This window comes from Emydura macquarii, unplaced genomic scaffold (genome assembly GCF_026122565.2).
Source record: "Emydura macquarii macquarii isolate MOO-44397 ecotype Brisbane River unplaced genomic scaffold, CSIRO-AGI_Emac_v2 contig_2205, whole genome shotgun sequence".
NCBI classification, from domain to species: Eukaryota; Metazoa; Chordata; order Testudines; family Chelidae; genus Emydura; species Emydura macquarii.
The window spans coordinates 28768798-28792912 of record NW_027132342.1 but is presented as its reverse complement, the minus strand read 5'-3'; the positions used below and the strand labels follow the sequence as shown (position 1 = coordinate 28792912).

The 24115-nt window shown below is 39.5% G+C and overlaps 1 long non-coding RNA gene across 1 annotated transcript; it reads right to left on the bottom strand.

Annotated features, from left to right (window-relative positions):
• Nucleotides 1–2234: 2234 nt before the first annotated feature.
• On the bottom strand, nucleotides 2235–4888 carry LOC137160533 (uncharacterized). Its single transcript, XR_010921908.1, has 3 exons — nucleotides 4782–4888; nucleotides 3246–3301; nucleotides 2235–2347 (listed from the first exon to the last, which is right to left on the bottom strand). It is a non-coding gene; the product is annotated as an uncharacterized lncRNA (long non-coding RNA).
• Nucleotides 4889–24115: the final 19227 nt, after the last annotated feature.

Here is a 24115-nt window from a genome sequence, read left to right as displayed (position 1 = left end):
AGGAGGGGAGGTAACCAGGTGACCCACCATCCTGGGTGACCCAACAAAGTGTCACACTAAGAAATTTAACCTTTACAAGTTTTGAATAGATCTAGACATTTTTTTCTGTTATTTAGCCTAAACAGAAAGACTTCGGCTTCACTGTCACATCATTAATTTCACTCACAAACTGTAGCTAACACATACTGTTGTATTTCAGCAGGTAACTTGCATCAAAGTGAAAGTGGAAAAGTTTTCAGTACTTTCTCAAATGCTTCTTGGAACTTCCTGAAGTCCTTCTTCTGAGATGTATAATAGTGTGCACATTTCTTAGAACTACATAGCCATGGTAGCGGGAAGCTTGAGAGATCCTAAACCTGTAGAAGTGCTACTAATCTATCTCCCATTAACTTCAATGAGGCCAGGAGTTTCCACCTCTTGTATCTCTCTGTGAGCTATAGAAAGGTAAAAATGAGAAAACGTTTCCATCTAGCTGTACGAATTGCATGAGGATTGGCACAGAACGAATGGGACATAAGTGTTTATACTATCAAGTGTTTGGGGTGCCATTTGACTTGTCAAAACTTATTATAGTGAATGCCATCCACACCTGTCACATGTGGTGTTGAAAGATACTTGCAAGCTCTTTGCCAGTATATTTCTCCATGGACAGAGCCAAACAGTCCTTGTTATGATAGTGAATGAAGGGCTATGCAATTTCCTTTGTGGGAATTATCCATATGCAGTACAAGTCCAAGAGAACAAGGATAGTTTCATATGGTCTGTTTGGAAAGTGTGTAGGTTTGTACAGTACATGTGCCAGTGCCTGCCTAGTGCTATGCCCATAAACTGGGACCAGTTTTCTTTTTTTCTCCTCTTTCAAATCATGTGTCCCACATGTGAAGGAAATCAGTGGAAATTTTTGGCTTTATAAAATGGGGATTTTGGCTAAGATATCTGGGTAAAACATGCATCCAATTTTTGTTGCATGTTTATTTAATATATCTGCCTTTGAAAAGGCTTTTTTTGCCCTATTCATCTGAAATATTCATAAGGAAATCTTTTTCAAAAACTGCATTTTTTTCCTGAAGCACACAAAATAAAAATCCAGTAAATGGCTCAAGTCATTAATTAACTGTCGTGTGGCTAATTAGTACATTGCTATGAATATGACTATGTAGCAGTAAGACACAGATCCTTAAAGGTATTTAAGCACCTTCTCCCCTTGAAATACTTTTGAGGATCTATGCCTATGTCACTGTGACTGGGTGTCTTAAAGGAGCCACACTAAGAATTCCACACTCAGGGCAGACAATCCCAAAAGCTGGTGGTTTAGTTTATAATTAGATTAAATAAGTCAGTAACAAAATAGCTTCTACAGTGCCACACTGGTTAACCAGAAGCCAAACACAGTCCCCCTTAGGCATTCCAGTCCTTGGCTCCCATCCAGATAAACAGATCTAATATGGTGAGGGGTTATTGAAAACCTAATTCACCATATGTGAGGCTCTTACTAATCCCAGAGGATCAGACACATACTCTCAGATCAATATACATTTCAGATATTACCCAAATATCAGTGTCAGCCAATCCTTAGTAAACTAATTAAAGATTTATTAAGAAAAGAAAAGAATAGAGATAAAATGGTTAATAGGTCATATACATACAAATGATTGCAAAGACCTTATATCAGGTTTGTAGCAGTGATGGAATACGCTGCTGGCTTGTAAAGTTTCTCTGGCAACTTCCAAAAGATTGGAAGGTCCTCAGTCAGTCCATAGGTCAATATGTTCCTTTTAGTTGTAAATCCACAGTCCAGAAAATTAGAGCAGGAAAGAGGTAAAATGGAGCTATCTCAGGGGTCTTATATATCCTCTGCCATGTGCATGGAATTTTACTGTCCCAAACAAAGCCCCAGCCTCGGTTTGTGGAAAGTTACAGGCCCAAGATGGAGTCCAGGGTCACATGAGCATATCACATGCCCTTATATGATTTTTTGAATCAAAAGGGGCAGCTATTGGCACTTTGCTGTCTGAGGCATCTGCAGGAAGACCGACTGGGTGGGATGAGTTTCTTCAATGGCCCATTGTGAGAGCTGTCTTTAAGATACAAATACATAGCCAATATTCATAACTTTATATATATATGGATTTAATCAGGATAATCATACTTGATAGACTGTAACTTTTCCATTAACTCCTTACATGACACACTCTGTACAAATGTTACTGGAATTGTACAAATGTGGTAATATTATTGCTATAAATGGTCATCTTTAATCATACAGCATCACAATCACAAAAAATCTTCTGGAATAAGTATTGCATTTCAATGTAGAATTAGATATTCTTTCTGTCCATCTGAATACCTAAGGAGATCATCATGAGTAATGATATAATGAATATAAAATGAATTAATAATGGTGATTTGCCACATATAATAAGTTGAAGTTAACAGGTGTTATACATGCTAAATTATTCTTTGTCTGGAAGAAATTAATGTCAGAGTTTTCTCTGCTATATTAACCATTAGACAATGTGCTGCTGCTGTTCTTTAGTGAGTTACACATCAGACAAGAGCAGTTCATTAAATGAGGTAAAATTACAAGGGAAGCACATTGGGTATCATCTTAAAGATTCTTTAAATTCATGGAAATGGGACACTTAAATAAAGTGTAACTGACCAGTTCTCAGTCACACTGTAAACAGGAGTAGCACACTGTCTACTAGGATTCCTCCCCACCGCACTCCCTGCAAAGCTAATTATTTTGCATTTGTCTTTGAGAACTGGACTCCCCATAGATTGTCCAGAAACAATTCACTGAATAAAATACCAGAAATAACAGTTATCCAGTATAATGTGGACATGCATTAACTAGGACTTATTATCTATTTTTGTTTTGCAGGAGGCCACAGCAACAACTGGGACTATGTTGTACGTGAAGCTGCATATAGCTATAGTAAGAAACCATCCCTGCTCTAAAGAGCTGACAATCTAAATATACAGTACAGACAAGGAGAGAGGGGCAATGGGATAACAACACTGATTATCTTATAAATGGGGATCTGGGGAACAAAGATATTAAATGACTTGCCCAAGGTCACCCAGGTACAAGTGGCAGAGCTGGAAACTGGACCCAGATCTCACTGAGCATAGAGTCTTAAGCACAATACATCTTTTCTCTCTCTTTATTTCATTACAGTTCCAGAACTTAAAGTGCTAGTAGGTTTATCTTTGTGATTATATTTTTACAACTTAAAAAGTACCTTAGTTCTATGCAGTAGCATTTGGCAGGTTCTCCACTCACACAAAGCTAGTTATTCTGGGAAAATGAGAGAAATATTGAATATGATCAAATCACTTTTATCAGTACATGAGCTCGCTAGGATTGAACAGGAGCAGCCCCAAACCTGTCCCCAGATTTAACTAACTAAGCTTTTTCAGCTTCAGAAAAGTTATTACATTTTTGTGGGTTCTTTTGTTTTGTTTTGTTTTCTTTGCTTTGCTTTTTCCTGCATCTCGGCACTTTCTAGATTTGGCAGGGATGGAAGGAGAGCTTCCCAAATTCCTCTAAGAGGCGTTTTCTTGCTAAGCACTGTCACAGTTCTTTGGCTGCTGACAGGCAACCTCCTCCTACTACACAGGCACTAAAAAGTCCTAAAAGCACCCCCATCTCCCTAAATAGGAGTCTCTAGGATGTAGGTTGTGTTAGATAGGCCTTTTGGGGAAACAGCTCTTGGCTTCCACTCCCCAGCCCGTACTGTCTGTTCTAAGATTCCCTAACCCCGAAAGGGGTAGAGGTAACAGCTCCAACCACTTAATCTGCTCACCTTAGAGCTTGCCAAATGATCTTACCCAACCATTTCACCAGGGTTTTTGTCTCCTTGTGGCCATAGAGGATGCTGGTAAATCACCCTTCTTTGGGCAGTTCCCCTGAAGGCTTTCAGGAGTCTTTTTGACACTCTAGTGCCGCCATCTGCTCTCTCCCAGAGGCCCAGTATCTGCTGGATCTCAATCTTACTGTTTTTAAGTCCTTTTTCCACCCTTGACATGACTGATAGGGGCAGGGCTAGCCTTTCCCACAGCAGCTGTTTAACCCCTTCATCACCAGTGCAGGGATTATACACCACATCACAGGGCATAGACAAATGATTGAAGTTAAAATAAAAAAAAACTTCTCAAAATTTTACCCATTTTTTAACTAAACCCCTGCCTCTTTGGAGGGTTGGAAGAGTTTGGCCTCTCTTCCCATCCATCTATTTTTCTTTACAGACTTTCTTCTTGTCCTGTCATAATCATTTATCCAACAGTTTATCTATTTTTAAAAATGATCCATGTTTTCAGCTGTTGGCCATTTCAGGGCCCAGATCTTCAGATGTGCGAGAGCTACACTTGATGAAGCTAAAGGGGTGGGGTGCAGAAAGGGGAAGAAATAAGGGGCAAGATGTCTTAAGCAACCTTTGTGCACCCTCAATCCCTGAAATACCCTCCAGCATATGTAGCATCCTCTGGACTCTCCCGCCACGCACCCTCACATTCCTGGCATTCCCTGTACACGAGCTCTCTGCCAGTCAGGGATTCCCCTTGCTGGAGAATTCCCCAGCTGCTCTGTCAGGACAGCCTTATGACTGCTTTGTACATCAAAGCAGCCTTAGCAGAGGCCAGAATGTGACCCCCAGATCTGTCTCTTTTTGTTAGTTCTATATGTGTGTGGCTGGGGTTGGGGACAACTCCAGATACAAATTCTCATCGTTGTTTATTTAGGTTTCCACTCTGTTGAAAAAAGTGAACAAAGTACTTACACTTTCCTAGAATTTTGGAGAAATGTCAATGTCAAGGCTGAATCCCTTGTAACAGAATCCCAGTGTGCCTGCTTCCATGTCTGTTTGATATAGATCCTTCATGTCCCAACACCTGAAAATAGAAACAACTTTAAATGTCACATCCTTTCACTGTTCGCTGCAAAGAGAATAGAGATCAGGGAAAGATACTTAATAGCTTTTTACAAAACAGCAGTTAACAGGCAGCTGGAAGATTAGTAAGGAAAACAGTTTATGCATCTGTCTTCAGCTTGAAATATCACATATGGTGGGACTCACTGGCAGAGATAGGCAAAAAGTCTCACTCCTGACAAAACAGCATCACAAAAAATGGTTTTTGCCTTTTGCTTCAGCTTTTTTGCTGCTTGTTAAAAAATAAAAGGGGCCACATTCTGCCATCCGTACACTGAATAGTACGTACTCCATAAGTAGCCTCCATTAACTTCAGTGCAACAACTTCAGGAGTTTGTTTGTGGGGAAAGGATGGTCTGGTGATTAGGGTCCCTGATTAGGCATTGTGAGATCCAGGTTTAATCCTTTGTGCCACTATGGACTTCGCAAGTGACCCTAGGCAAGTCACTCTGTCTCTCTGTGATCACCATCTGAAATGTCAGAATAACAATGTCTTCTGTGGACATTGTGAGGAAAAATATATTAAAGACTGAATACCTGAGTGCCTCACATTCCATTTAATTCAGAAATTTAAAATGAATAATTAAGTATTCCGTGAAAACCCGGTTCTAAGGGAGGCAGCTTATCCAGTCACGAAATAGGGAGCATACAATGTGACTTATGTTCCCAATCAAATAGATCAAATATTGAATATCAATTATTTTTAACAAAAAAAATATAAGGTCTACAGATCAAGAATGGTTTGCAATAACTATTCAGTGAATAATTTCAAGTAACTAATACTTTCAAGAAAATAGTAACTTAATAAATCTTATGGTCAGAGGAGACTATTATGATCATATTAGTTTGACCTCTGGCATAACACAGGCCTTAAAATTTTACCCAGTGGTCCTCATATTGTATTTAATAAATTATGGTTGAACTAGAGAATATCTGTAAGAAAGACATCCAGTCTTGCTTTAAAGACTTCAGGTGATTGAGAATGCAGCCCATCACTGGGAAATGTGTTCCATTGGTCAGTAAACCCATTGGCAAACATCTGTGCCTTGTTTCCAGTTTGAATTTGTCACCTTCGTTTCCAGCCAGTGGTTCTTGTTATGCCATTGTCTGCTAGATTGAAGAGCCCTCTGTAATTGGATGTCTTCTCTCTGTGTAGGTACTTCAAGTCCATTCACAGACAATTTGTGAAGACTAAAAGAAATGAAATTCATCAAATAAATTATTCATAACAATTTATTGACCCTGCTGTACTGTATGCAGTGCCATAGCACAAGAAGCCTCTTTGGGCTGAAAACTGCAATATCAGCACTGATCCTATAGATAACAATTCCAATCTTAATAGCTAAAGTTTTAAAATTAATAGCATCTTGTACAGTAGAACTCTGCTCTTCACATCAGCATGTGTCACTGTTACATCCATTTTGTTTTCTATTTGGAAACACAGGTGGTTGAAAATTATCTCCCCTGTTTCTAACACTATGTCCTGGTTGTTAGTTCAGAGATGTTCCACTCGGGCTTCAGAAGCAACCAGGAGAGAATAAAACAAGCTAACTGATATACCACAATAGGAGAAGGAGGTGCTCAGATATGGGAGCTGTGCTATGCTATCAGAAGGTTTGACAGGTGTCACTCTATGAACTGGCAAAGGGTTCACTGCTCTGTCACAGCAACGTCTAGCAGGCCTGAGAAACTCACTACAGTGAGCACCATTGCTTTCATAGTGTTCACTCAAAAAGGGTCATGTGAGATGTCTAATAAAAGCTTACATCACACTGATCCTCACAGTCACTGTGAAATGCATGTAAGAATGATATTTAAGGAGTTGTGTGTATGTACTGAAAATATATTTTAGTCTATGTTTCCAGCAGAACTGACAAACAGGTGTGTCAGACAAAGGGATGAACCCAGCTGCCTAAGTTTATATGTTCAGATTACGCATTGTAAACCAACACAATGGAAGCCTGTTTTGCATATGGAGTCAACACAAGTATGTGAAGACAACTTGGAGCCAGCACACCAAGAAAGGAAGCATTGGGGTCATCCTGACTGTGGGACAAAACAAAAAGTTTTGGGAATTATAAGAAGAAGTAAAAGGACATTTTGTTATCCCTTCCTGAGGAAGTAAAAAGAAAACCATTTATTGCATTCATGAAAGATGGATTATAGCCATGTTGGTTATGATGCTGTGAGACTGCTTTAGCTGAGAATTACTTTAGAAATTTGTTAGTCTTTAAGGTGCTACAGGACTCTTGTTGTTTTTACTTTAGACAAGAATTTTAGCCTATTTCGATTCTAAGAAGTGTGTTATACTTTTTGTTTAATGTAAATATTTCTGTTTCCGTCATTATCCTTATTCATTATATCTGAAGTATTAGCCTTTACTAATACACTTAGGATTGTTTTCACTATAAATGTATCTCCATGCTGTGATTTTATAAAGGACCTGATACAGAGTTTTACTAATCAAGGACTCTTTCCTCAGGGACAGTAAACCTGGTAATTTATGTGAGTGTCCAGTGGCAGAAGCTGGATACTTCAGGAGGATGCTTTCAGAGGGATTTGAGGGATTGGGGTACACTTTTTTTAACCTACAAGGCAATCCTGTAGGGCAGAGCCCTGAGGAGATTGTTTGCGTGGCTAACCGACTGGTGGTGTCCAGGAACTGACAGGCGGTTAAGCATAAGCATGTCCTCCTCTTCCTGGTGGTGGGGGTTGGAGATGGGCAGGTAACAAGGCAACTCACAATCCTAGGTACTCCAAGAAACCATGACACCAAGTGTCCATCTCAAGGGCTCAATTCTGTGTTCTCTATGCAAGCAAACTAATTAAAGTTAGCAAGAGTTTAACAAAATAATGACTTCAGGAACAAGCCCAAAATATTGTAATGTAACAGACAAATATCTTGTGGAGGAAAACATTGGAAGCCTTACATATATTTAGGCTTGGCAGAATTCATCTTTTTTTATATACATATATATAATTGTGACCGATAAAATCAATGTTCACAGGTAAGGTCTTTTATTTTTATCAGTTTAAATTTTCACAGTTGCAGGAAATTGTGAGGAGGATGGGTCGGACAATACTTATTTAATTATGGTAGACACTGAGATTCAAAAAGCTAAAGTTTTGTAACCATTAAAATACAAACTGTCAACATCACATATCAAAATATACTAACTAAATCACCTTAAATGAAACTCTACTAAGTTCTCAAGAAGCATTTTTTCTTACTTTGCCTATCTATACGTTTCTATTATTATCAATTGTAATATTTTTCATTGGTTTGTGTGTGTACAGTAATATAAATGTTTACCAATAAAAATACAGTTTATGCACCAAAATGGACAAAAAATTTAACAGCATGGGGAGAAATGGAGAATGGGTTGGACCCCTTGGATCCAGTATGTACAATGTACTAACCAGCACAGCTAAGGCACCAGATGGGTGGAGATGAAGCTGTGTGAAAATAGTAATTTACTATTGTTGTTGGTCATTAGCAAATTACTACCCTCTCCAGCTGGATGGTATGGGGAGGATACTGTGTATCTATGAGGTTTGAGTTCTTCCCTGCATTGGTGCACCAACATGCCACCACATTTTCTGACCAGATTATTATTGCATAGTCACTTGTTCTTCTCTGGTTGTTGGCAATTTACACCCAGACAAAAATGGCATGGAAGGTTGAAAGCGCTATAAAAAAGAGCAACTAAAGTGGTTAATATTGAATTAGTTTAAAAACAATAACAACAACCACCAACCAAACAAAAACACCTCTCAATTTTAAACTATTAAGTCCTGAACAGCGAGAGTTTTATATTCTGAAAGACTGGAAATACAGTACTTCCTCTTCACCTTTAGTTTAAGAACTAGAAAAAATGTCTTCTTGTTTTTCACTATATAAAAATGCTGAGCCTTGAAAGAGAGAGCCTTTTTTTAGTCTCTGTTTTCCCTTGTCAGGAAACAACACAATATTGACCAAAAACATGTATTAATTGTTCACAGTCAGTGCTCCATGAAACAGCAAGGAAGAAAACAATATCAGATGTTTGCATCCATGAGTAAATGAGCAGAGACTCTGAGTGTTCATTAGTGGGGGAGGGAAGTGGGTTCCTTGACCTGGTACAATAATCCTCACACTCTGAATGCAGGCTTCAGCCCACAAAAGAAACCTCAGAGTAATCTCCTTAAACTAAAAGATTTAGGTTGGAATTTTCAGGCATCTTTGGGACTCAGCACCCCAACAACAATGAAATTCAATGTGCCTAATTCCCCTATTTTCCTTTAAACAGATCAGTCATAATCCTTACAATCTAAAGTACTGAATAAATGCACAAAAGTGTTCAGGAAAAACCCAGGTGGAAAGTCCATTGTGAGTGGCTTTATTTAGACTAACAGCCCCAAACAAAACAAAACAGAAAATTGTATACAAAGGCTGGATCAAGAAAAACATTTCAATCAGCCACCCCCCACTGATTCCATACCTTAGGCAGGAGCTAACCCCCAATAACACACATTATGTATTAGCTAACATTGCTGAATAATCAGTGGCAAAATCCTCAGTCTTAAAGGCACAAATATTGGTCAGCTGGTAGTCAGAGGGATCCATTGCCACTAATAACAGACTGCAGTGATGGGGCAGGAGATAGAGTGTATGTAGCAGCAATAGGATGAAGACCATCTGGGAGTCTCTGTATAAAGATGAGGCTGTGATGCTTACTCAAATTTAACTGTTGTCAGACATTATCCAGATCATTCTTGGCTTCCTTACTTCAGGTTAAGGAAAACAACTGTTTCTGAGTAGAGCAGCATCAGGAAGTCCTGATAAGGATTTCTCCTCAAGATCGGCTCAGATCTCATTGGCCTGGAGCATCCCCTGAGGTCTTTGCCAGCAGTATATCTTGGGCCCTATGTGTTGGGAGCAGGGTCTGCCTGACAGCACCACTGTAGCTGACATTTGCAGAAGAAGACTGAAGAGCTCTGGCTGAGTTGTCTATTCCCTCACAGTTCCCCAAATGACTCCTTAATTGCAGGACTGCCTTTTTTCCTCCCCTCAAAGAAAATGTTTTTTGTTAGGTCACCAGGGGTTCTTCTGAACCATTCCCAGACTCCACAGGCTAGTTTGTGAAGAGAGAGAGTTTCCTATTGCCTGGCTAGTGAAGCCAAATAACAGAATTCCAGTCACAAGGTTTTGGGGACAGGTTTGTTTTCTTTTTGTCCTGGATTTATTACGTAAGTAGGACTTTAGTTACATGAGACCCTCTTGCTCTTCAGGGAAAGGCTGGCAGGCCTCACAAACAAACAGCAACCCACCTGCCCTCGAGGCTTTATGAGGAATGGATGTCATGTGGTTAATTTTAAAAAGTAGGTATAATGGCTTCAGCTGTTCTTGTTATCCACAGACTAAACAGGACAGTCTACTTCATTTTGATGCAATTGATTTTCTGTATAGTGGGAGCACGAGTAATAAATAATAACCTTATTTGAAGATCACTGCAGTGGGCTTACTGTAGCTGTTCAATAGTTTCAGTGCCACAGCAGTCTTTGTTTGATGGCTGTGTGTGTTCCTACTAGGCATAGAAGCTACAAAAATCAAATGAAAGTCTGTTTCCTTTTGAATAGTATGGTCACTGGGACAGAACACATGGTCCAGATAGATTACACCAAATGACCTACACTCAGTTTAAGCAGATGGAGTTCTTCGTCTGAAATGTGACTTAATAGGAAGTCATTGCCCTGCATTTACTCTCTAGAAAAGCAAATCAAAGCAAGTATTGACTCTTGTCTCCAGGATTCGCTTAGGTTAAAACACACAGTTGAATGAAGGCAATTCTCCTTTCATTGTAGTTTAAGTGTAAAAATGAGAACTCTTTTCCTTTAATAAATTCAAAGTATCCTCTTGTCAATCAAAACATCTTTGATAACATTATAAAGGGTCACTGGACACTCAGAGTAGGATATTCTGGGTATATCAACTACTTTCAAGGTGCTGGAAGTCTCTGGGATAACTCATAAATCCCGTTGATTACATTGAAATGTGTCCCCTTGGTCTGTCTGGACCAACATAAGACCATGGATGCAGCTGTTCTTTAATGGTACTCTTTAGATTCCAAGTATTAGAGGTGTGATTCCTCAGGCACACTCTATCACCTGGTTAAGAGATGGGAGATCATGGGCCCTTTTGTAAAATAATATTTCTGCTTCCACTTCTGATTTTCTTTCATCTTCCAAATAGTGGCATTGTTCTGAGGTTTCAGCAAGTTATCAATAATAAGTAGATTAGATCTGATCTTTCTTCCCATTAACAGCTGAGCTGGAGAAAAGCCATTCTCCAGGGGTGTACTTCGGTAGACCGGCAACACTATACAAAATTCCCTGCCATTGCCGAGGCTTCAGGCATTGGGGCAGTTCAGTAGTTCCCATTCTCTGCCAGTAGCATGCAATGGTTTAGTCACCTGAAAGCTGCAATGCTTTAGTCTACTGCAGATTATTGGGTTCAGTACAGGGGAAATTTAATGGATTTAGTGGTCTAGGAGGTGCAGGTGGTCAGACAATGATCTAGTGGTTGGCCTTAATCTCTGTGAACTAAGCCCTTCTTGAGCAAAGAAGGCTCATTCCTTTTTATTTTATGATGTTATAAGAATGTTTATATGTTTATGCTATTACATGATGTCTAATAGCAGATCTTATAAATGAAACATCAAGGAAATACATTAAAAATCAATGTTCATCTTTAAATATTCAGAGTTCCTACAATAATTGATACAACAAAGGACATTTTAAAAATTATTTTAAACCCATTTCTTGGCTTAAAAGAGGAGATGAGGCTATATATGGGTTCTCAAATTCCTCACCTGCACATCTTTGGACTGGGGATAATAAAAATATAACTTTACAAATCTATTCTAAGATGAATACTTTCAATGTCAAAATAGCTGTTTCCATACCAACAGGAATTATAATTCTCTGGGTTTTATTTTTAAGAAATAGTAATAACACAACTCTTGTTTGCTGAAATGTTGCAATGTCATTGCCATAATTGGTAAAAATGTGGATTCTGCCACACATTCTGTAATTTGCTACATCCATGTGTTTTTGATCACTTGTATCAGTTTGCTCTCTTAATGTTTCTAACAATGTTTCCACCTTAACTCATAAGATATGAATCTCTCAAGATCTGAAGACCTCACCCTTGGTGTTGCTGGGTATTAGGATTGAACCCTTGAAAAATGTCATGATAATGTATCTTTATCCCTGAGATTTTGGTTTGTTACTGTACATTATTTATATTCATATTCTAAACCTGTTTTAAGTAATGGCTGCTTTGTGAGTTGCATAGTATTCAATGTGTGGTGTAGGCTTTGTTAACTCATGTGGTTGTTCAATGGCTGTTTTTCTTTATAGAATTTCCTGCTTATTTTTCTTTTTTTCCTGTCATTTGGAATTGGCATTTGAGATGCTTTCCTTAGAGATACCTCAAAAAGAATAGGTGACTATATATTAGCAATAAGACTCAGGGATTTTATGTGATTGTGAGTGTGTGTGAAAGTGAAAATGTTTAAGTTTGTCATATGGAATGAGTGTAATGTGCTTATCTCTTCAAGGGTTCATTCCATCTACAAATTTGCCCCTGATATATAAAGGTACAGAAGTACAGTGTTGCTATTTCTTTGTTAAGGAAAGTATGGAGTAGTTTAATTCAGTAAGATGCTTCTTGGTTCTTATAGCTGACATATAAGAGTTGGGATATTTGGGACAATAATCCCATTTGTATTTGTTATAAATAACATTCAAGCTATTTTTCAGTTCATAATTGTTAACAAGATACCAAGATTTTCACTTCAACATCACAAGATCACTGAGTCAAATGTAACCACGTCACTAGAAAGTTGTAACCATTTTATGGTTGTTAATAACCCCTACCTGAAAAATCTTAATTTACTCTAGTGCCTTGAGGGGAGAAATAAGATTTTCAAAATCACACAATGTTGGCCAAACTCTGCTCCTATGGAAATCAGTAGCTGCTGTTGACTTCAAGAGGAGCAGTTCTAATACAGAGCGCTTTTGGCAATCCCATCATAGGTGTCTGTCTGGTTCATAAAGAGCACAACAATGGCTATCTTTCTTGGCTTTCTCAGCATAAAATTTCACAGTGGTAATCTTGCTGACCTTCAGGACAGCTTTCACAATCCACATCTTTCATGAGAACTTCCGACTCACACAGCCAAAAGGAAGCTATTTTTTTGAATGTACGTATTAGATGTCCTGATGGCTTTTAGTATGATTTTTTTAATATGCTTTAGGGAGAGCTCCCCAGCTAAGGATCTGATCCTTACTGTTTAGAAGCACGCTTTTAGTGCAACGTGACATTAGCAGGTTACATTCAGGAATATCTCAATGTCGAAACAAAAAAGGAGCAGCTTCCTAGCTGAAAAAGCAAAGCAAGCAACTCAGAAAATAGTAAATAACATTTATTAATCCTAAATTAAGCCACAGTTGATTATTCTCCTCAGATTTGCTGGGCTTCGTTTCTATGGTAAAACTGTCAGGGTAAATGGAAGAAAATTACTAAGTAATGCCTTGCATGATGATCATCATCATCACATTAACTCCCACACTAAATGCAGATAACTCACTAACCAATGTATACTGACTGGACTTTTAAGGGTACATAAAGAGAGGGGAAAATATAATACTGTTTAATGTTCATACAAATATATGCTGCAATAATTACAAGATAATTGGAGATTTTGGCTTATAGCTACCCAGCAATAAACATCCTCCTATTTTCACAGGTAAAAGCCTGGGACATAGTAACTAATGGCACCAAGAGAATTATAGTCTTTTAATATGAAATGACAAAATGACCTCAATCCAGAGGGACTGGTGTGTTTTGTGCTTATTGCTGTACATAACTTTTAAGTATCATTTTTGCTTTCAGAGCTTTCAGAGCTGTTACACCATGGCTTAGATACTAGAAACAGAGTCTTAATGAAATGCATAAAATGAGGTTTATTTAAATAGAAGGCAGTGTAATATAAAGTAGGGGTATTGGCAAACCACTCAATAAAATCATTAGTTCAACAGCCACTGCTACAAAGCTCTTAAGATTTTCTTCCCCCAAAGGGTCTTCAAAAAATCTTTGTATTGTTCCTCCAGAAATGGAAAGGCTTTCTGACAAATCTCTCGTTCAGGAAGCTAACTTTCTTGGTAGCTGGAGGGTAATAACATAAACTAACAGCACTGTAGCAATATAGGTTTGAGTGGAGGGGGGGACAAAGACACTCTGAAGATTGTTTTCTTGCCAAAAAATATAATGCTTACAATACAATACATAGATCAGAGAAAAAACATTGAAACTTATGCTTACATGATTAATTATTTAATTATCCATTTATTCAGAATTATCAGACACATAGATGAATATGATTTGTTGGGGAAGAGTCAACATGGTTTTCGTAAAGGGAAATCATGCCTCACCAATCTGCTAGAATACTTTGAGGGGGCGTTAACAAGCATGTGGACAAGGGTGATCCAGTGGATATAGTGTACTTAGATTTTCAGAAAGCCTTTGACAAGGTTGCTCACCAAAGGCTCTTAAGCAAAGTGAGCAGTCACGGGATAAGAAGGAAGGTCCTATTCTGGATCTTTAACTGGTTAGAAGATAGGAAACAAAGGCTAGGAATAAATGGTCAATTTTCAGAATGGAGAGAGGTAAATAGTGGTGTCCCTTAGAGGTCTGTACAAGGAGGAGAACTGTTCAACATATTCATAAATGATCTGGAGAAGGGGGTAAACAGTGAGGTGACAAAATTTGCAGATGATACAAAGCTACTATTTCTTTGTTTATTTTTTTGAAGAGCAAATATTTATAAAAAATAATAATTTTGTTATTTTTATTACAGATAAACACATTCGAGAAGATATTTGTTCAAAGACACAAGTTCGTTTGACTGAGTTCAGTAAAACAAAAATTTTTTTCATTAAAAATATTTATGTGGATTTAAGTGGTCATGACAGTTGCTGGATTGACAGCCAGGGAGACTTATGTTCTTTGTTATTCAGGGCATCATGAACAATGCAGACCAAACTTCCCCAAAATGGTTATTTATGCATGCATTTCTGTACCATCATATCTCAACCAGGAGCTGGAGGCATTGCCTAGAGCAGCAAGAAGGTGGTTCAGTCTTTGTGCCTATGTAATCCCTGCCCTCTTTGCTGAATGCATCAGGATTTTTGATTGTGTGTGATATTGAGGTTTGCAATGTTGTTGTTGTCATGCTAATCCCAGGATATTAGAGAGACCCAGTGAGTGAGGTCATATCTTTTATTGGACCAACTTTGAAAGTTTGTTTCTTTCAGCAAAACAAGTTGGATCAATAAAAGATATGACCTCACCCACCTTGTCTCTGTGATATTGATTCCATTCCACTAGAAACTGGATTTGAGACTGCAACAAAAAGTCACATAAGCCACCAACCTGCTGTCTGATATTAACCTCTTTCAGTCACTACTAAGGTAGGCTAGATTTGAACAGGTAGTTTAGAGATAAAGGGCTGTATATATCCCAGTGCCAATTCCTTGAATCATCCCTCAAAGGAAACATAATTGTTTCTTTAACGGATATCAGAGATTGTTTATAGACAATAAGATTAAACATGATTAAGTGTCTGTTCCTTTGGAGAATACAAGTGATTAGCATTCCCTAATCATAGGTTTACTACATTTGACATGCTTTCAAAAGAAAATGGGACTGTCTTTTGGTTCTATCATTTCAAATCAGACATTGTCAGTATCAGAAATAAAAGCAAGATAAAGGAAATAATAAATCCTCTGATGTCTTTGCCTAACTTTGGAACAGATCAGAGTACAAAACTATCTAATATTTTTAAAGGCTGCTTGATACTACAGTACATCAAAGCATCTAAAATGAAGGGAGATTAGTTAATTTATATTTATCTAGGCATTTACAAATTGCCCACCACTTTGGATGCCAGAAATCTTTGGGGGAAAGCATCATGCCAGATCTATAATGCTATAAATTGTCCTAGCTCCACTGTCTTCCATACTGCTGGACCGATTTACTTCAGCTTTTCTGGTCCCCAGTTCTAAATGTTTCCCAGATGAGTGGCAAAGAGCTATTGGCCATGTCCATTAACACAGCCGTATTATTGCAAACTCTCATACTTGGTCCTGGAGATATAGGTAGACAACAGGCAGGCTATGTGATTCCAAGGAAGGTCAGACAGATAATTGTATTTTCTGGAGTTCTTAGAGTTACAGATTTACAGCTGGGTCTGCTGTGAATCTGGCCTTGTCAATGAGCCTTACATAGTAAAGTATGCACTGTGTAGTGGCATGGCACTTCTTTTCAAGAAGAGTAGTAGTTATTCTCGGTTCCCAAGACACTAGCAGGAGTGTAGAGCTGTGCAGGAGCTGGAACTTCTGCCTGCAGAAAGTTTTGCATTTCTCAATATTTTGTCATTTCAAATTGGGCCAAAAAATCAGAAATGAGATATTCTGAAATGAGGTATTCTGAAAAATTCTGGGCCAGTTCCCTGTATAGTCTGAGGAGCCAGAAAACCAAGCATACTGGGAAACAAGGTCAACCAGGGAAGTGGGCAGCCCACCAAGTGATTTTCCAGGAAGCCAGGGGAGCCTGGGAATCCACCTGCCCTCCAGCCAGCCTGTCCACCTGGTTTTCGTTGAACGTTTTTATAGAATCTGTCCACTACATCAAATGAGCATTTTCAGATGGCAAAAGCTGTTCCATGGGGAAAATTTTGACCGGCTCTGCTAGCAGAAGCTAATTTTTGCTCTATGCAGGAGGAAGGTGCTTTCTAATTCAGATTTTTTAATGATCACTCCTGCATTTGTAAACCAATAAGAAAAAGCTGAATATATTTAAAATCAAATCATGGAGTAGCTCACACAAAATAGCAGCTGTGTTTGAGTCACTTCACAATGACGGGAGGCGGGAGAGGGGAGGTCCCTGAATAGTAATAGCAGCTGGAAAGATAAAACTGTGCTTTGATAAAAACATGATTAGTTATTATTATTCATGCCTGGAAGTAGCATGTACATTTAGACAAGTTACATATTCTTTTAATACAATATTAAGGGTAAACAGGATATGGTAAACTTTGGGCTGACTGCTCTCTCTCTGAGGATATTACTCCCAACAGCTGCTTGGTATTTTGTCATACTTTCTATTCCTCTATCCCACGAGTATATTTACAATAGACAAAAGAAAAATGCTGGTGGCTTAAATATTATGTATATTACTGTAGCACTAGGACCCTAGTCATGGATCAGGCCCTATAGTGCTAAGTGCTGTCCAAACACAGAATAAAAACACGGTCCCTGGCCCCCTGGGTTTACAGTCTAAGTATCAGACAAGAAAAGACTGGTGGATACTGACAGATGGGGGAGCACAAGGAGTCAGTGAGATAATACTGGTCAGCATGAGAGGCAGGGGTCTTAGCGCACCAGCAGCATAACTGTTGCCAGCATCATGGCAAGGGAGAATTTTGAGGAGGGATTTGAAGATAGGCAAAGAGGTAGCTCCTCCCAAACATGTGGGGCAGCATGGGAGAAAGCATGAAAGTGCTTGTTTGAAAATGTAACAAGTGGGTGATGGAGGATGGCATCATGAGGTGATTGGATACAAGCATCTACAATGAATGAGAGATTATAGGAAGGGTGGGGATTGCCTGTGCCAGGTGCTGAAAGGGAATGCGAGGGGCTTGTATTTGATGTAATAGAGAAGGGGAGCCAGTGGAGAGATACAAAGAGATGACATAGTCAAAGAGATATCTAGAAAAATGATCTTGGCTGCAGAATTCTGAATGGATGTGAGTAGGGCAAGAGTGCATTTGTCAAGGTCAGAGAGAAGGACGTTGCAGTAATCAAGACATGAGATGATGAGAGTTTGGATAAGAAAGCCCATATTTTAGCAATGTTATGCAGAAAGAATCTGCAAAATTTAGACATAGTCCAGCTGCTGGGACCTAGAGAAAGGCCCAAATTGGAAGTGACAGATGGGTTTCAGGCCTGAGCAACAGGCAGGACAGAAGGTTGTCCACAGTGATTGAGAAAGGAAGTAAGCCAGAAGTTTTGGGAAGATTTTGAGCTCTGAGCTTTGAGAAGATTAGGAGCTCTGTTTTAGCCCTGTTGAGCCTCAGTGGACAGGTCAACATCCACAAGGAGATGGAAGAAGGAAGGACAGTCTGAAATTTTAGTGTGGACAGGAGACACGTAAGGAGCAGAGAGGTAGATCTGTGAGTCACCAGCATAGAAATGGAAGTTGAATTTGTGTTTGCAGATGAGATTATCCAGAGACAATTGAAAGTTAAAAAATCTCAGTAATTTCACTTCTTCCCCTGCTGTCCTTGGATTTATGTCCTGACAGTAATATCTATTCTCTCTAGAAAACTGCAGCATAGTTAGAGAGAAAATGCTTTTAACTTTCATTTCACACTCCTTTAATAACCATCTGTCTGTGGCAAACAATAAAGGGCCCTTAATGACCCTTAATTTGCTTTAGAAACTTAAAATAAAATCATTAAAGCATTTTAATTTACATTGAATTAGACATATAGAAGAGGGAAAGCAAGCAGCGCACACACATTTGATTGAATCACATCAGAATAGTCATCAGATTTACTCATCAATAGAAAACAAATACTTTATTTGACATAGAAGCATAGATGATTCAAGGGAGTTCAGATAGGAACAATAAACATTGAGAAACATGGCCTTTGGTTTAGGGCTAGGGGGTGGGATACTTAGGTTCTATTCCTGGCTTTCTGTATAATTGGCACAAGTCACTTGGGACCAGATCCTCAAAGGTATTTAAGCACCTAGCAGCCATTGAAATCAATGAGAGTTAGATGCCTAAATACATTTGAGAATCTGGACCTTGGCCTCTGTGCCTCAGTTTCCTAATCTGTAAAATGGGGATACTACTACTACCCAGCAAATAGTTTACAAATATTGAAAGGGGACAAATTTTATTGAGGGAGAGCAATTATGTAGAATGAAGCATTATTTTATTATTATTATTATGAAGGTGTTACAGCTAAAAGAGATGGGTTAAAATTAAAAAAAGGAGAATTTCAGATGATTAATAAGAAATGCTTCCTGACCGCATGATTTGTTCTGCTCTGTAACAGTCTCACAAGGAACATGGTGGAAGCCCTATCACTTGTGATGTGTCCATTACTAAATGGACAATAAATAACAGAGCCTTGGTAAATGTACAGTAGGGAACAACAGTGTGTAAATAAGGAGTAACTCCTTGGAAGTCAATGCAAAATCAGTACAAGTGAGCTCAGAAACAGGCCAAGGAATGTTAATGCACTTGAAATGGAGCATAAGGCAAACATTTAAATTATGTCTGTGTGATGGGACAACTGCCCCACACTGGCACTTAAGAGGTTAAAAGCAGCTCTAGGGAGGCTGCATGGGAGGCAGCCAATAGGAGAGAATCTGGGAGGAACAGCCACTCAAAGGCCAGCAGGCCCATATAAAAGGAGCTGCAGGGGCAGAGCAGAGCAGAGCCTGCCTGGAGTGCAAGGAGGGAAGGCTGTGTCTCTTGTAGGCTGAGACGCCTGTGGCACCTGAGACAGTGTTACAGCTGGGGGTGTGGGGAGGGGAGTAGGATGGGCAGAGATGGTTCTGGATCTGGGGGAAGTGGCCCTGGGAGACAGCAGCAGGGAAAGAAGTTTGATGGGCAGTAGGAGGCTGTGATCCACAGGGTCCCTGGGCTGGGGCCTGGAGTAGGGGAAGGGCCTGGGTCTCACCCCCCATCCCCTGGGGAAGTGGCAGCATAAGTGACTGCAGGTGCTGCTGAAGAAGTGGTGGAATTGAGAAACTCCAATGGGAAAGTGGATGGACTCTTGAGGAGCCAAACCACCCCCAGAAGGGGAAACATGGATTGTAGCTTGGCCAGAGGAGTGAGTCATGGAGAAGACACTGTGGGTCTGAACAGCTGTGGAAGGGCCACAGGCGACCTGGGAGGCAGTGACAGTGTGCAGACTGGGGATGTGGGTGTCAGCTTGAAGCTAATCCCCAGACAACCAGTAGGAGGCACCAGTCTGATGGTGAGTGGTGTGAATTTGTCAGAGTCTGGAATAAATATTCAGCACCACCCCCCTCTTTTCCATTAGACTTTGGTATTGTGAAAATTTCAGGAAGTATGAATGAGAAGACCTCACTGTCTTGATGAAAAACAATGATTCACAAACCAAATTATTAACTGATAAAGAGCTGTTTGGCATTTTGGTATATTGGGAACAGATGGAGAAATATAGAAATTGGAAGGAGGAAAATGAATTTGTTTCTGTTCCAGTTCATTCCCCAAATATCCCAAGTGGCAGGTAGCACCTAACTCTTGGCCCTCCCTCTCTGGCTTTGACTTATTCCTACCCACAGAAAGCTTGTCAGTGCTCACTTGTGTCCCAAAAGTGAATGCTGCTAAGGGTCATGTTTGTCAGAAGGGATCAGTCATTCACAAAGCAGAACATTCTTAGGCCATGTGGAAGAAAGAACTCTGCTGTAACTGTACAGCCAGCCTGCACAAATGAGTTACAGTCTATGGTCTTAAAAGGTGACAGAGTTGTAGCAATCTGTCAGCTCTGAATGTCTTTTCAGGCTAACCTCAGTTGCCCTGGGAATCTCTACTTCTATTTCAAAGTGCCTGCCCTGTGAGAGTCCAAACAGCAAAAGAGATGAAAAATTGTCTTGTCTGCTATTTTTTCCTTCTGAAAGAATCCAAGGTGATGGAGTGAGCCCTTTTGCAGGTAGCTCTTCATAGGTGTGAAGGGGCAATTAACAAAATCTTTGTATTGTGATGTTCCACAGTGGCCCATTTAGTTTTGATAACCTTCTTGATAGTTAAGAGATGAACCCTCCTGACTAGGTTCATGGTTTCAGAGCAAAACTTAACTTATCTTATAGCATGTGAGAAAGTTATTATAGGTGAGATTAATGCATGCGGCAACTTACAAGCACTTCATAAAGTCTAAACACATAGCTATAAATGTTAACTATCTCAATCATACTAACACACAGGTGAAATGAATTTGACAGTGATGAATTTGACAGTGCTCAGCTGAGGCCTAAAGTCTTGACAAGAGCTGGCACCTGGTCTGACAGCATCACAGTTGGCAGAACACCAACAACATTACCATGCCTTGCACTGGGACAGCCACAAACTTTGAGAACACTGAGAGTGGGACCTGTGGGCAAGACAACACTGCAACAAACACAATCTGCAAAAAAACCATAATGCATAGTTAGGCTGACACAGAACAACCTGACTCCCTGCGTGGAAATACTTGAGGATAGGAAGAATCAAACACAAAGGAGCAATGCAGTGGGAGTTATAGTCTTTGAGGGTTCTGGGTACCAGTTTATTGGTGATGGGGACATGAAATAGATGCTTGTCTAAGATGCAGCCAAGAAAACCAGGGGTCAGAAGATATGATTTTGCCATCTGTACAGATGAGTCCCAAGAGAGTTGCAGTCATTAGGAGACTTTCCCTTAGAAACAACATACCACATACCCATCTCCCATATCAATAACAAATCAAAGAGAGAGAGAGATGATACAGCACGCTACTCAATCTGCCCCATGAATTTACAACTTCATTTATAATCAGTAAGTCAGTATAGGCTACTCTCCTCTGAGAATGGGAAGGCCCAATCTAGCAATCTATAGCTATTCTAGGATGGAAAACAGACAACCTGGCACAGTACCCAAGAACATATCATGGGCGGTCAGTTCTCAGGCAGTGTGGATTGGCAGCAGAAATGGAAAACAGAGTGATACAATGGGCCTGGAGATTGGATTCTTAGTGGAGCAGAATCAGGGATTAAATAATCAGCATTTTGAATGGTCTCCGAGAGATAAACTACAAATTAATGTTCCTGTCTCCTGAGAAGGGATCAACAACGTGGCAATCAAGTCTTCCAGGAATTTTGCAATTAATGAATTCAGCTACAGGATTACTGAGTGACTCCACAAAAATGATGACTTTCCTGTCACTCTTACATTTGTTTTATGATGACAAATTGACACTTTTTTGTTGAATTTCTACTTTTCTTGTAATTGAGCTCCCACATCTTGGATTATACATGGAGTATTAAGCAATATCGGCACCATATTCATATACATATTTTTTTTGCAGAATGTTAGCTCTCAGTTATATTTGTGTCATTGTAAAGGACTTTTCAGGAGGCATACTGAACTTGCTCATTCTCCCAAACCACTTCAGGTGCATCATTTTTGGTCCGTAAGGCATGTGATTTCAAACTTTCCAGAATGCAGGCAACAAAAGTAGCATGCTGCATTACATGATGTTGTTTGCATGTTTCACCAGAATGGTCCTGTTAGAAAGAAAGAAAGTGACCTAATGGTGGTTGGATTGTATGCTGTTAGGCTGAGATCTTGCTATCCCTGATTATAGTAGGATTGCATATATGTGACTGAGCAGAATTTGCCCCACGTATGAATGTCAGTGGAGGTGATAGGATTTTGTGAGTGAGGTGCTTTTTCAGCAAGAAGGATTAACAGAGTTTTTAGCAGGATCAGGAAGACTACATGACAGGGAGAGAGAAATGAGAAAATGGTGGGGAGAGGTAGATGTACACTGCAACTGGAGAATTCTCCCCAATTTCCAGGATTCCAAGAGTAGAAAGAAACTATATACATAACTCTACTCCTCAGGCAAAAACCTTGGTGTGGGGCAATATGTAAAAAATTCCCATGACAAAGAAATAAGAGGTAGTTCACCCATATTCAGAGTTGACAGTTTTTACAGCTGAGCAGAGTGGTAGGAAAACTGAAGCAAGGTTGAACCTTTTGTTTAAAGGAAGACATTAATAATCCTATGTCATTTAGTTGAATTTTCTCCTTTGACCTATGGATCACTTTGCTTATTCCTTGCTAATTTACTTAAGAGTTTGCAAGAAGGGGCCAAGGGAAGCAGGGTTTCATTACAGCCAAAGATGTGCTGAGTAGCTGACAGTAATTCTATTTGGATTTAATTTGTTTAAATGTGTGAGGACAAGGAGGGGTCGAGGAGGGGAATGCTATTTTTCATGTTGCAGATGTGCTGAATAGTTCAACAAACATGCATATACTGGCAAACTGGATTTGTTAGGCTGATCTCTGAACAAAGTTCACCAACTGTAGTGTAAATGTACTTAACCAAATTATTCAGACTGTGTGTGTCATTTACATTTCTGAACTACGCACCAGGAAGGCAGATAAAAAGAAAATAGTTCAGCAAAGACCATAGCGTAAGCTTCACTCCATGTCTCACTCTCTCATAATACGTGTCAACCTTTTCCTGGGAGAGACCATTTATTACAGATAAGTAGCTGTTTCATTGTCCATTGCTATTCCATTCCTTGCTGAGTGTGAAAACAAAAGTGACATGATGGTCACTATGGCCATGTCTATACTATGGAGACTATGCTGACTTACCTACCGCGCTGCAGCTATGCTGACATAACCCTGTACTGTAGAGACAGACTGCACTGATAGAAGGGGTTTTTCCTTCAGAGTAGAAAAACCACCTCCTTGAGTGAGGGTAGCTAGGTTGATGGAAGCATTCTTCCATCAAGTTAGCTGTGCCTATACTGGAGTTAAAGCTACATCTCTCAGGGGTATGGGTTTTTCACATCCCTGAGTGATGTAGTTATGTCCACCTAAATTTGAAGTGTAGACCTGTCCTATAATGTATTCATTTGTCAGTTAGAAATGCACTGAAGCCACTAACTAGCTTCCCCCTTGAACAGCAGTCACTTGGAATATATTTCAGTCACCATTAAACTAACCTGAGTTTGAAGCATAGGACTGGAAGGGACCTTGTGAGGTCATCTAGTGCAGTCCCCTGCACTTATGGCAGGATCAAGCATTATCTAGATCATCCCTGACAAGTGTTTGTCTAACCTGCTCTTAAAAATCTCCAATAATGGAGATTCCACAACGTCGCTAGGCAATTTATTACAGTGCTTAACCACCCTGACAGTTAGGAAGTTCTTCCTAATGTCCAACCTAAACTGCCCTTTTTTCAATTTAAACCCATTGCTTCTTGTCCTATCCTCAGAAGTTAATGAGAACAACTTTTCTCCCTCCTCCTTGTAACAACCACTTATGTACTTGAAAACTGTCACCA